This window comes from Arachis hypogaea, chromosome 6 (genome assembly GCF_003086295.3).
Source record: "Arachis hypogaea cultivar Tifrunner chromosome 6, arahy.Tifrunner.gnm2.J5K5, whole genome shotgun sequence".
Taxonomy (NCBI): domain Eukaryota; kingdom Viridiplantae; phylum Streptophyta; class Magnoliopsida; order Fabales; family Fabaceae; genus Arachis; species Arachis hypogaea.
Window position 1 is genome coordinate 7,222,443 of NC_092041.1, and position 13,905 is coordinate 7,236,347.

Below are 13,905 nucleotides of genomic sequence, written 5' to 3' on the forward strand. Positions count from 1 at the left end.
ATTTTTCTCGAAAAATATATATTCGTCCAAAACCATGTTTGCACCACAAAAATTAGCAATAGCTACTCTGTGCTCCATTATTCATGATTCAAAAAATATAGTCCACAAATTAAAATGCTTTCTATTAACTTAGAATGTGATCAGCTCCGCCTTTGAGGACACTCTTCATATGAATTATTCTTTCTAAATGAAGAAGAATAATAATGCTTTGTGCAGGATCTTATAATTTATTTTTCTTCCTCACTTGAATATTGTTAATATATCTATATATCGTTGATATTGATGATCGAGTTGCTTTTGTTTGCACCTAACATTGTTGTTTCATTATTGCTTTCAAAGGGTTTGCACTTTGCACATTGCTGAAACAAAGCTACTTAGATTCTCTGAAACTTGTTCAAGATTGAAACTCTTTTAACTTCACCCATTAGTTGCATCGTCAACACTTAATTCGAACGTGTTATTTTTTCCTACCGTACGTTTTGATTCGATTATGTTATTATTTAGAATTAAACGATCCATTCTGTCATGGTAATTGCACGGGTTGTCCCCGTCTCTAACATTTTATTAATAATTTGATGCGGGTGATGAAGTCAATGATGACTGAGAAAGTTCAGATTGCCGACATCAGTTGATAATCTTGTTCAAGCTATGATTTAAATATCTAAATTGTCTGAGACTTTCACACCGATTTCTGAGCTGAAAATTGATATGATTTAAATTAAATAAAATTATGTTATCTTTAGGAGTTTATTTATTTTCTATGTGTTTGGATAAATATTTTTTAATAAAAATATCCCTTTTTTAAATTTTAATATATTTTTTTAAGTAAAAGTAAATTCACTAAAAAAATCAGAAATTTTTATTTTAATAAAACTACGATTATTTATTTATTTATTTTACTTAAAAAATATTTTATCATAGTAAATAAAAAAATTATATTATTGTATCTAAATCTAATTAATAAATAAAAAATATTAAATAAAATGAACAGTCACTCATACTTACACACAGAAACATTGATGAATTTCCAACCACCTACCTGGCCGACACAGTATTATACTACTAGAGAGGCCTCAAGGTGAGTTATGTTGTATTATTTCTATTTTCTCTTCTTTCTCCTCTTAGTTTAGTTTGTTAATTAGTTGCCATCACGTTGAAGCACCCTTTCCCCTCATTCCCGGGCTTCTGCCTGAAGCTCTCCTATGCTCTGCTCTCCGTGGCTCATGTTGTTTATCCAAATCCGATTCGAAAATTGCGGATATTCTTCCTCTCTTTTCTGCCTGAAGCTCTCCTATGCTCTGCTCTCCATGGCTCAATTAATTGGAAGCTTCCTGTGCAGGTTAGGTATTCATGCTCTTCACATCTTGTACATGTATGGAATCTATCCTCGCTGTTAGTACGGTATTGTGCTTAAACCTGATCCTATTCGCTCTTTTTGACAATTACCTTAGCTACTGGATTAAGTCATTGCTCATTTGCTTGCTACTAATTCAATTTCTATTTTTAATTTGCTTGAGAGAATGATTGGAAATTTGGAAATGGAATATTAGGTTCATTTCACTGCGTAGTACGGTTTATATACAAATAAAACATAAAAAAGGACACAGGAAAAGCTATACAAATTGCTGAAGTTGAGGGTGCTAAATAATAAAATTGAGGTGATGGCGGTGGAAGTGGAGATGAAGAGTATGAACAAGTACTTGTGGTTGATGATAGCACTCAAGCTATCCATGACTTTGAGGACAGCAAAACAGAGGAACTTAACTTTATAAGTTTATATAAAATGGTCGGTAAATATTTAGACACTAGCTAGGGTAGATATTTTTTTTTGGTGGGTACTCCCATGAAGATATTATAATTGTCTTCATGTGATGATTTTTCTTTTTGACCCTTAGATAATGGAATGTAGGGTTAGATTTTGATATGTTATAAAAGTGTTGTTTTTATTTGAAGTGTGGCCAAATCAATAAATCACACTTTTATACAAAGCATCTTCATAAAAAGATGTTTTTTGCATCTTCATTTGAGTAGCTCCCTTTTTTTTTTGCTTCAATAGATATGATTTTTACTTAGCAGTGGGGGCTTATGGTGGTGTAAGTTCACTCTTTGGATTTTCCATTTTGGTATTAATTGGTAGATGGATATGTATTTGATTTCGTTTCTTCAAGGAGATATTGAACTTAACTATGTAATTACTTCAGAATTTTTAAGCATTTGCTGTACATGCTCAGTGTATACTTTGATATTTAAGAATTTGATCATATACATCAGTATGACTTTCTTTTTATTTTAAAATGTATGACTTCTTTTCTTAAACTTTAGAAATAAATAAAGATTAAGAGAACAATTTAGTATTTCCAAAATTTTTACATGTTTTATTTTTAATCCCCTGTTCAGATAATATATTTGTGCTAATCCTTAAATTAATATTATCTCTTAATTTGAGTTAGAAACGAAATATCAAAATTAAATAGGTTTAATTACTCTATTGGTCTATATAGTTTTGTAAAATTTTTAATTAGGTCTTTATATTTTTTTTTAATTGAGTCCTTACACCAATTTTTTTTACTTAGATCCTTATACTTTTTTTTAATTAGATCTCTGCACCAATTCTTTTCTTAATTGAATTTTTGTACAATTAAATTAATTACTGTCAAGAGAAATCTAATTAAAAAAAATTGGTATAGAGACTCAATTAAAAAAAAATAAAAATCTAATTAAAAATTTTTCAAAATTATATGAACCACCAAAATAAGAACAAAATCAAAACTCCCAAGTCCCAACATTAATTTATAAGGGAAAGGGTCAAAGGGAAAAACGGAAAACCTAGTTAAGCACTTGAGGCAAGGAAACGACGGCGTTTAGTATTCTCTGTTCTGTGTACAATAACCCTAATTGCATCCTATAAATTCAGACTCTTGTCATCTCTCATCACCGTCCTCATGTGATAGCAGTATAGCACTCGGCACAGGTTCCTTTCAACAATTTCTTGTTGATTATCGATTCATGATTCTAGTGTTTTTTCATCTTTGAAAACATCTCTTCTCTTTCGTTTTTTTAATATAAGATGTTTGTGAGGTCACGGTGATGACTCCATGAAATTCAAGCTCAACAGACCGGAATGCAGTGCTTTCTCTCTTTCTTGAGATTGCTTTGCGTGTCGACCACCCCGCTGACCTGAGTGATCTCTTACGCTTCTTCGTCCTCTTTTCTTTACTTTTATTTTAAGCATTTTCTTTCAATTTTGTCTTTCATTTTGAAACGGGGAAAGGAGTTTTGACAATGAGGATATAAAAGCTCCCTCTTCTGAAATCTTTAGTTGAGGAACATTGCTGGCAGAATCGAACCATAAAAACCTTTGCCATCACTGAGTTATCTCCTTTCCCCTCTTCTACAAGTTTTCTGCTCTATTGTCTCCTTCTGTTCTTTCTTTTTTCTGTTATCACTGTGTCATTTTTTTAACTACAAGGTTTTAAAGTGTTCGAAGTACATTATGTACATAAAATCGATTTCACTTTTAATTTCTCTACTAATATTGATCTAGCAAATCTATAATATGGTTTAGAGGGAGGAGACAAAAGTAGTGATATAACCGAGATTTGTACCTAAGATTGACGAGGATACGAGAATTTCATTCTAGCATCTGAATCTGAATTAGAAGCAGCGAAATGCAGTGTTTTCTCTTTCTCTTGAGATTTCTTTGCCTGTCAATCTGCAAACCTGACTGATCTCTTAAGCCTATTCTTTCAGTTTGTTTTTGTAATTTTGAAATTGGAAAAAAAGTTTGACAATGAAGACGCAAAGCTATCTCTTCTGAAATCTTTATTACGATGCTCGTTTTTTGCCACATTATTATTAAACTCTCTTTGATTGGTTTATTGTATCACCCACCCATCCAATTTATGCTATTTATTTTGATTGAATTCTGCTTCTGAAATTGATTGAATAATCATCCATGAGATTCGTAAAATTGGGAAATAGTGTTGAAAACGTCGCCGATTCGAAGTTTAAATCATCTTTGAACCTCAGTAGTAATACTTGCAACAGCAAACTAACCACTGAAAACGGTGGAGATTAATGTCACTTTAGCATTTCTTTTGCAAGGCTTAATGGGCTTTGTGGGCTAATAACTAAGCTCATTTGTGCTAATAAATATTACTGGACCCTACATGTGCCCACCCAAAGACAGTAAGACTGCAAGCTATCAGTCTCAAAAATAAACATGTCAAAGTAAAAAAAAAAAGAATAAACATGTGAAACAACAGAAAATTCTTGCTAAATAAATTACTTATACAATACTAATTAATGGAAAAAAAGTGCAAAAGTGTGTTGATAGAAAATGAAGTTTTAACAGTTTTATTGTTTTCAAAATTCATTATAGACATAAAGTTGTTCTTACTTTTCACTTCTTTACCAATAGCAAAATCAATAATAATAAGATTAAGTGTTTTTTTGGTGTCATTATTTTGATAAAAAAAATTTTTTTTAATAAAAAAATATTTTTTTATTTTTAATATATTTGATAAATTTTTAGTAGTAAAAGTAAAAGTACTAAAAAAAATATTTTTTGAAAAGTTGTAATTTATATATTTTTTTAAAAGATCTTTTTTTTTAAAAATTTTTATGTAATAAATAAACAAAAAGTATTTTTATATTCAAACATAATTGATAGATAAAAAGATTTTTTGTATGAGATACTCTAATATAAAATTATTTTTATTTTTCCATGAGATGTTTTAAAAAAAGATAACTCGAAAAAAAGATTTTTCTTTAAAAAGTTCATCCAAATAAGTTCTAAGAGAGAAGAGTTAGGAGCAGGATGTTGAATTGAAGCACAAACATCATGCAAAGGTCCTATTCAACCAAAACATTTTTAGCTTTCTTAACATGAATTAACTGACCAATCCTTAATTCATCATTCAAGTCATAATCAGTAAATAGACTATGTCATATCAAAACAATAGTAAACAATATTGAATAAAATTTGATTTAAATGCTTGTTTATATTTAACAAGCATGGTCGATCAAATGATCTTGTCTTCTCGAAGTATATCATAATCCCTAAATCGAGTTTCTTAAACACCACCAAAATCTCTCAAAGCCATAGAAGAAACTATATGCTAAGAAGAACAAACTAGTATTACTTAAAAAAAGAAACAAAAATCAAGAAATCAAGATTTAAAATTTGATGGAGAAGCAAGCAGCTAATAAGGGGTATTATGATGAACCTTAAACTGGTCAAGCCGAGAGTCCCCAAGTCTACGAGAGTATACAGCTTTCTTGTACTGACCCCATGTGAAGGGCTTATACCGACTTGGGTTTTGCAGTGGTGAAACCATCTCCGGCAGCGGAGTGATCTACCAATTTAGTTGCGGTGCTCCGAAGTACATCATTGAAATCCTTGCCTTCAGTGTGTTAGTCAGCACCCTGTGTCTCATACTTCTAAACCTTCCATTTGTAAAAACCTTCATTCATGTAACCATACTTGGTCATTCATAAATAAATGACATAATAACTTATCACTCTATTTTCATGCATGTTACACCAATTAATATAAATAGAATTTAACTATGAAATGTCCTTAGAAAGAAAAGGATTTTTTCACTGAAAAAAACAAATTTTGGAGGTTGAACTATTCATTTAGCAATGTAATTTGTTGTCTTTATGCGAAATTTATATTTGAGAATCGTTAGATGATTTTGATAAATTTGATTAAATTATTATTTAATAACTTTTAATTATTAACTTTATGTGAAGATAATTATAAGTAAGTCTTCGCCTATTTAAATATTGGCTTGCCATTTGCCAATAGCAACACATGCTAGCATAGTAAATTACTGAAATCGGATTCTCTCGATTGTTATTTTAATTTTTCAATTAATTGGTGTGGTCTTTTACAATACATTTTGTAAATGAGACTAAAAAAAATATAAGAAAAAATATTAAATAATTAAAAATCACACGTAACATTGTTAAATAAAAAAATTGAGAGGATTTATTTTAAATAAGATTTGATATTCAAGTTATGGTGAGAAGAAACTAAACCTGGAGGGCATCGCCGACCATGATGAAGAAGTGAGGCGGGTCAGGAGGGACAGTGAACCAGATGCCGTGGTGGGTGGTGGCCTGGAGGCCGGCGACGTCGTTAGAGCGCATGATGGTGAGGATCTGAGGGTCAGAGTGTTCCCCAAAGCCAATAGCATTGTTGGTGTTACCTAGTTTTGAACTTGAAGTAGCACATGGGTCCATGTCCCAATCCCAAGTACTTTGTTTAATTTTGTTCATGCTGGGAGGGCAGTAATTGATCCTCAGCACTGAGTCACTTTACACGTCTTTGATTAACTTGCTAAGTGCAAACTTGTCTCGGACTCCAAACCCTCTACCACAAGATCAAGAATCTCACATGCTACTCCTTTGGCTCCTTCTATGTAATCATTCACCGCACCGCTACAATTCATCAATCAATTTTCACATTAAGCCAATAATAACTTTGACTTTTTTCTAAATTGTATCACACAACCTTTAATTTAGTGCTCATCTTGCTACCTTGTATTTTATATTTTTGTTGCTTTCTTACTTTATTTATTTCAACGTGAGACACAGAATAAACTCCTTTTTGAATTTCTATATTTTCTATGCATATAAAGTGTATATATTATGCTTTGGGTTGTGTCGTTTATTAATTGATTTCTTCTTGACTTTCTTTGTCAGTCCTACATTTGCTCTATTTTTTCGAAGCAGAATGATGATATCAACATTGATACCGTACTAGCATGCAATAAAAAAATATTATATATGTAGGGTAGTTGTTAGGAGTAGCGTATAGGCAGTTAGTAGTTAGTGGCTTGGCACCAATTTTGTTATCTGAGTTCTGTTATCTGAGCTGTCAATTAGTTAGGAATATGGTGAGCTGGCATTAGTTTGTTATAGCCCTCACTATGTATAAATAGCAGATCACAGCTCAGTTTACACTTCACTTCTGTAACCCTAATTTCTAGAACTCTCTCTCTCAAATTCTGGAATTCTCTATGACTCTCACAACACTCTAACATCTTCTTTTACTTCGATTCTGCTTTTCATCTGGATCTCTGATACCTTTCATGGTATCAGAGCAATCCGGTTCTGATCCATGGCCGACACCAGTGTCACCGTCACTTCTGTAGCAGCCTCCGCAACAACAACAAACAACGCAGTTCGCACATCTATCAACACTGTAGCCTTGAAGCTAGATGAAAATAATTTTGCTCCATGGAAGCGCCAAGCCCTTGCGTTCATCAAATCCAACAGTCTCAAGGATCACCTGAACCAGAAGAAAATTCCATGCCGATACGCCTCTGAAGAAGACAGAATTGTAGATAATAAAACGCAAGAATTTTTGGAATGGGTGCAAGACGATCAATTTCTCATTTCGTGGTTCTTTGCATCGATAGATCCAGCCTTTTCAAGTCAGGTAACAAACCGTGAGTATGCGTGTGAAATCTGGAATAACCTAGAGGAGTATTTTGCAAAAAGGTTGAAGTCAAAGGTGAAACAACTAAAGGCACAAATCAAAACTATGAAACTACAAGGATCTGCAACCGAATACATGTCTAGACTCAAGAAAATCACAAACGCTCTCTCTACCTGACAAACTCCAATTTGACGGTTTGTTTTGTATTGAATTTAGAGTATTTTTTGATAACCTTTTGTCACATTTAGCCTATGAATTAGCATGGTTTTGTATCTCTCCCATATTTGTGCTTAAGTGTAAAAACATGCTTTTCAATCCTTATTTTGATGAATTCTAATTTCTCTTTGATTCCATAAGATGCCTTGATGTGTTTGCTAGTAATTACAGGATTGAAATAGGCTAGGCATGGATCAAAGGAAGCAAGGGAGGAAGCATGCAAGTGGAGAGAAGCACAAAAAGCCAAAGAGTTGATCTCGGCCAAGCACGCGTACGCGCACAAGGCGCTCGCGCGCACATCGCAGAATTAGCCAGAGACGCGCACGCGCACCGTGCGCGCACGCGTCGTGGTCCGCACGTGATTCTTTTATTGCAACACGTGCCTGACGATTTTGGAAGGTTTCAGCAACCAACTTTGGCGCCAAAATGCATTTAAGAGCCAAGGATTGAAGGGGATTGACACACATTCACATCCATAGACTAATTTTAGATCCTTAGGTAGATATTTTTTAGTTAGTTACATTTTGTAGAGAGAGAAACTCCAACTTCTCTCTAGGATTCATCTTCATTTTCTCAATTCTCAACCATTCCTTGGTGAGATCTATTACAACACTCAATTTACTTTGTTCATGTTGTAGATCATCTTCTCTAATCTCCATTAGTGTTGTAATTGTTCAATTCTCATAAATCTTAGATTGGATTCTATTGATTCATTGAAGATTTCATTTTCATTGTTGTTCATTGTTGATTGTTGTTAATCTCTTGTATTGAATTGCTTTGATCCTAATTCTTTTCTCTCCATTTTGCTATGTCTTTCATTCTTGCTCTCCAAGTGTTTGAGAAAATGCCAACTTTAGATATGGAGTAGTATCCCCTCACTTGGCCTAGTGGTTGAGTCATTGGAGACACTTGAATAATGGATGTCAATTGTTGATTAAGAATTGAGAATTGCTAATTGACTTGGAGTGCACTAAAGCTAGACTTCCCTAGGGTATGACTAGGACTTGTGACTCAAGTTAGTTACTTTTACTTAACTTTCCTCTATAATTAGGGGTTGACTAAGTGAAGCAACACTCCTTTGTTATCACAATTGAAGGAAACTATAGTGATGGAACTTCCAACGTTCAACCTTGGCCAAGGTTTTTACTATTGATTGATTGTTGTTCCCTTTTATTAACACCTCTAGGCCACATTCTTTAGACCACAAAAGACCACTTAACCAATAGCATGCATCCTTGTAGCATTCCTAGGGAAGAACGACTCGGGACTAATACTCTCGGTTATAGATTGTAGAATTGTTTGATGATGGATTTTGCGTCGGTTTAGACTATACTACGATTGATTACTTGATAATTTCTATACCGGCAAAAATTCATTCGTCAAAATGGCGCCGTTGCCGGGGAATGCGCATGAGTGCCATGTTTTTGGTTAATGTAAATATGTGAATATTGTGAATATGTTTGTCTTTTGTTTGTTTGTTAGTTTTTGTTAGTTTTAAGATCTCTATTGGTTTTGTTTCTATTTGCCACTATGAATTCTCGTCCTTGTGGTTTTGGATATGACTATGACTATTTTGTAGGCGATGAAAACTTGAATGATGGCTCACATTATGGGATAGACGAATTCCCAGGAAGGGAGCCATATCCATATGAGCAATTATCATGGCAACCTTCCCCTTCAAGTTACTATGATGGTAATCCCTCCTATAATGCATATCATTCCTATGGATATGATGAATCTTATCATGGTTATACTGCTCAACCACCATCATTCTACACACCATATTCTCAGCCTCTAGAACTAGTATTCTCAGATATTTGGGGACCAGCCCCCATGATCAGCAGTTCAGGATACAGATATTACATTATTTTCATCGATGCAGTAACAAAATACTTATGCATTTATCTTTTGCATAACAAGGCTCAAGCACATCAAGCCTTTTTGCAATATAAATTGCTCTTTGAAAATAAAACAGGTTGTAAAATCAAAACACTACAGACAGATAATGGAAAGGAGTACACCTCTCATGCCTTCACAAAGACACTAATGCAACATGAGATTGCACATAGAATGAGCTGTCCCTGTACTCATGAGCAAAATGGGAGCGCTGAACGAAAGCATAGACATATAACAGAGATGGGTCTCACTCTCCTATTCCAAGCCTCAATGCCGCTAAAATTTTGGGATGAAGCCTTTCTTACAGCCACTCACATCATAAACCGACTGCCTTCACCTGTTACTCACCAAAAATCACCGTATGAGCTTATAAACAAGCAACTACCTGACTATACAGCTCTTAAGACCTTTGGCTGCTCCTGCTATCCCCAGCTAAGACACTATCAGCCCCACAAGTTTGCCTTTAAGACCTTAAAGTGCCTATTCCTTGGCTACTCACCCTTCCACAAAGGATACAAGTGCCTAACTCAAGCTGGTAAAATCCTGATCTCCAGACATGTGATATTTGATGAGACTGAATTTTCCTTCCCTGTCCTATTTTCAAATTTTACCAATGACCAAATCTCTACCTGTGCTGTACCACATCATGCTCACACTACATCAACCCAGTTCTTCAGACCTACTCCACACCCAATAGCCCCTGCCCTTCAGTACACAGCGCAGCAGCCTCAACCCAGCTCCATTCCCCTTCCTTCACACCCACCCATCATGCTCACACTACATCAACCCAGTTCTTCAGACCTACTCCACACCCAATAGCCCCTGCCCTTCAGTACACAGCGCAGCAGCCTCAACCCAGCTCCATTCCCCTTCCTTCACACCCACCCTGTTCCAACCCAGCAGCTAGTGCACCCTCACCAACTCCCCCTTCCAACTCTCACACCTTAGAGCACACAACCAATACTACTAATGTTGATTCTTGTTCATTATCTAATAATACAGATATTTGCTCTTCTACTACTGTGTTTTCCTCTTATTCTGATGCATGGTTAACTGAGACAAATGATCAGTCAGCACCCACTCGGACGTACCCCATGATCACTAGGTCACGCGCAGGTATCTTCAAGCCAAAAGTGTATCATCTTCAACTACAGAGTTCTTTACTGGACCTCACAGAGACTGAACCTGCCACGGTTGCTCAAGCACTATCCTCGCCACACTGGAAGGCTGCCATGGATGAGGAATTTGGTGCCTTGATGAAGAACAATACCTGGCGATTGGTCCCTGAGACTGTTGACACAAAAACAATTGGGTGCAAATGGGTGTTTCGGGTCAAACGGCAGGCTGATGGAAAGGTGCAAAAGTACAAGGCAAGGTTGGTTGCAAAGGGTTTTTATCAGAGAGAAGGATTGGACTACGATCAGGTGTTCAGCCCAGTAGCTAAACCTGCTACAGTAAGGACAGTTCTCGCAGTTGCCATGACAAAGGGCTGGAAGGTCCGGTAGTTTGACTTTAACAATGCGTTCCTCAATGGGGACTTGCATGAGACGGTCTATATGGTGCAGCCAGAAGGCTATGAGCATGGGTCTGGTGTGGTATGTAAACTAGAGAAGGCACTCTATGGGCTGAAACAAGCCCCACGAGCCTGGTACCTCAAGCTCAGCAGCACCTTATTCAGCTTTGGATTCACCAGTACAACCTCGGATCCATGTCTCTTTATGCGTTCCTGCTCGATGTCCACCACTTATCTTCTAGCCTATGTAGATGACATTCTCGTCATGGGCACCAGCGCCACTGAAATTGAAAGCTTAATTCAACAGTTGTATGCGGTATTCACCCTCAAAGATCTAGGAGAAATGAGCTTCTTTCTCGGAGTCGAAGTGGTCAGGAACTCGCCGGATTCCCTTCTTCTCAAACAGTCCAAATACATCAAAGAGCTTCTAGGAAGAGCCAACATGCCAGATGCCAAACCAGTGCCGACTCCTATGCTCAGCAATCCCAACCTCACAGCAAGCATGGGATCTCCCTTCGAAAATCCCTCATTATACAGATCTGTGGTAGGGGGCTTCAGTATGCTACCATTACCAGACTTGAGATTGCTTATTCTGTCAGCAACGTGTCCCAATACATGCATGCTCCATCAGATCTGCACTAGAAAGCAGTTAAGCGGATTCTTCGCTACCTGGCCGGGATAATTGATCTAGGGTTACAGATCCACAAGAGCGACACCTTAAGAATCATGGCTTTCAGTGATTCTGACTGGGCCACAGACGCTGACGATCGCAAGTCCGTATCAAGATACTGTATTTTTCTTGGCACAAATTTAGTTACCTGGTCGAGTAGGAAGCAGCGAACAGTCTCAAGGTCCAGCACGGAGGCTGAATTTCGGGCGTTAGTTGATGCTATGACAGACACAATTTGGTTGCAAAAGTTACTATTAGAGATGTGCTTACCACCTGGCCCAGCACCCACAATGTTATGTGACAACCAAAGCACAGTACTGATGACCCGAAATCCAGTTCACCACAGTCGATCAAAACATTTTGAGATAGATCTACACTTTGTACAGAACAGAGTAGTGCAGCAAGTAGCTCATGTAGTTCACATACCCTCACAAGATCAGTTTGCAGACATACTGACTAAGCCACTATCGCAGGAAGCTTTCCACAGTCTTAGGCCAAAGCTTCGGGTTGCCACATACACACCACGACCTCCCGTAAGTTCAAGGGAGGATTTCAGTGAGGCTATACCAGGGAAGCAGCACCCCTCAGGTTAAGGGAAAATGTTAGGAGTAGCGTATAGGCAGTTAATAGTTAGTGGCTTGGCACCAATTCTGTTATCTGAGTTCTGTTATCTGAGTTGTCAATTAGTTAGGAATATGGTGAGCTGACATTAGTTTGTTACAGCCCTCACTATGTATAAATAGCAGATCACAGCTCAGTTTACACTTCACTTCTGTAACCCTAATTTCTAGAACTCTCTCTTAAATTCTGGAATTCTCTATGACTGTCACAACACTCTAACATCTTCTTCTACTTCGATTCTGCTTTTCATCTGGATCTCTGATACCTTTCAATGTTAGAGATATAACCATTAATGTTACCTTCTCCTATCAGCTTAAGCTTTTGGAATGAGTGGTTTCATGATATGGTATCAGAGCTCTATGTCCGAAAAGTCAAGAGTTCGATCCTTGGAGACCCAAAAAGTGAAAAAGAATAGAAAATCAAGCAAACCCAAAAGAGAGGCTCTTGCTTGAGGGAGAATGTTAGAGATATAACCATTAATGTTACCTTCTCCTATTAGCTTAAACTTTTGAAATGAGTGGTTTCATGACAGTAGTTAAGGAGAAACCGATTATGTAATTATAGGGTATAGAATATCTTGAGTTTTTTCTTTTTTTTTTTTTGCCCGATTGATTTTTGAATGGCAAAAAAATTATATATGTGCCACTGAACAATAGATTATTATATACCTAAGATAAAATTTAAATGTTTAATACTTAAAAAAATGAATGAGTTAAAAGCTAAATTAGTTTGAAATATCTTGGTTATGTTATTAGTGAAATCTAACAATATAAGGCTACATCGTATCTTAGTATTATTTATTTATTTCTTTATTTTTGTAAGTGCAAATGTGAGTGTGAGATATTGGAATTGTGAATACATGGAACCATATATGACATGATTATGATAGAGTACACGAATAACATAGTAAGGTCCCTGTCTTTTCTAAGGAATAAAATATACGCAGCATAGTTTCATGAAAAGTGAGTTTTATGGTGTTTTTTACTATGATATCTAAATTGTCTAATTTATTTTTAAAAATAAAAAATAAAATATTTAAATTAAAAAATAAAATATTTAAAATTTATTAAATATTATATATTTATCTTTTTTAATAAATTAGGCACAATGTAAAGGCACCATAGTATTCACTTCATAAAATATGACAAATGGATATAAACAGTTGCCTTTTTATCACTTTTCAGCTGGGTATATAATTCTGCTTATAAATGAAGGCATAATTCTACTCCGACATAAGGCTAGGAAAATAAAAAACAATCCATCCAAATAATTTAAATTTATTTTATTTAATATTTATTTATTATAAAGTATATTAAATAAATAAAAAATAATAATTTTTAATAATTTTTTTAAATATATTTTTGTTACCAAACATTCTTTATTCTACTCTAGCACAAAAATTACCCGTTTAGTGGGGGTAACAGTCAATTTCGGATATAAAGCCAAAAGTTATGCCTGTCTAGTTAGTTGTCCATGTCTTTCTTCTAGAAATTAGGTTTAATTTTGAATTTGATTTTAAGTACTTTAAATTGATATAGG

General features: G+C 35.3%; 1 long non-coding RNA gene, 2 other non-coding genes and 1 pseudogene across 3 annotated transcripts; 3 read left to right on the forward strand and 1 right to left on the reverse strand.

Annotated features, from left to right (window-relative positions):
- Nucleotides 1-1,092: 1,092 nt before the first annotated feature.
- On the forward strand, nucleotides 1,093-2,265 carry LOC140173561 (uncharacterized). The gene is made up of 2 exons (XR_011862841.1): nucleotides 1,093-1,401; nucleotides 1,551-2,265. It is a non-coding gene; the product is annotated as an uncharacterized lncRNA (long non-coding RNA).
- An 812-nt stretch (nucleotides 2,266-3,077) lies between these two features.
- LOC112700637 (small nucleolar RNA Z107/R87) lies at nucleotides 3,078-3,187 on the forward strand. The gene has a single exon (XR_003153542.1). It is a non-coding gene; the product is annotated as a small nucleolar RNA Z107/R87 (small nucleolar RNA).
- Nucleotides 3,188-3,272: 85 nt separating this feature from the next.
- On the forward strand, nucleotides 3,273-3,375 carry LOC112699572 (small nucleolar RNA R30/Z108). The gene has a single exon (XR_003152519.1). It is a non-coding gene; the product is annotated as a small nucleolar RNA R30/Z108 (small nucleolar RNA).
- A 1,747-nt stretch (nucleotides 3,376-5,122) lies between these two features.
- On the reverse strand, nucleotides 5,123-6,604 carry LOC112698070 (gibberellin 2-beta-dioxygenase 2-like; annotated as a pseudogene).
- Nucleotides 6,605-13,905: the final 7,301 nt, after the last annotated feature.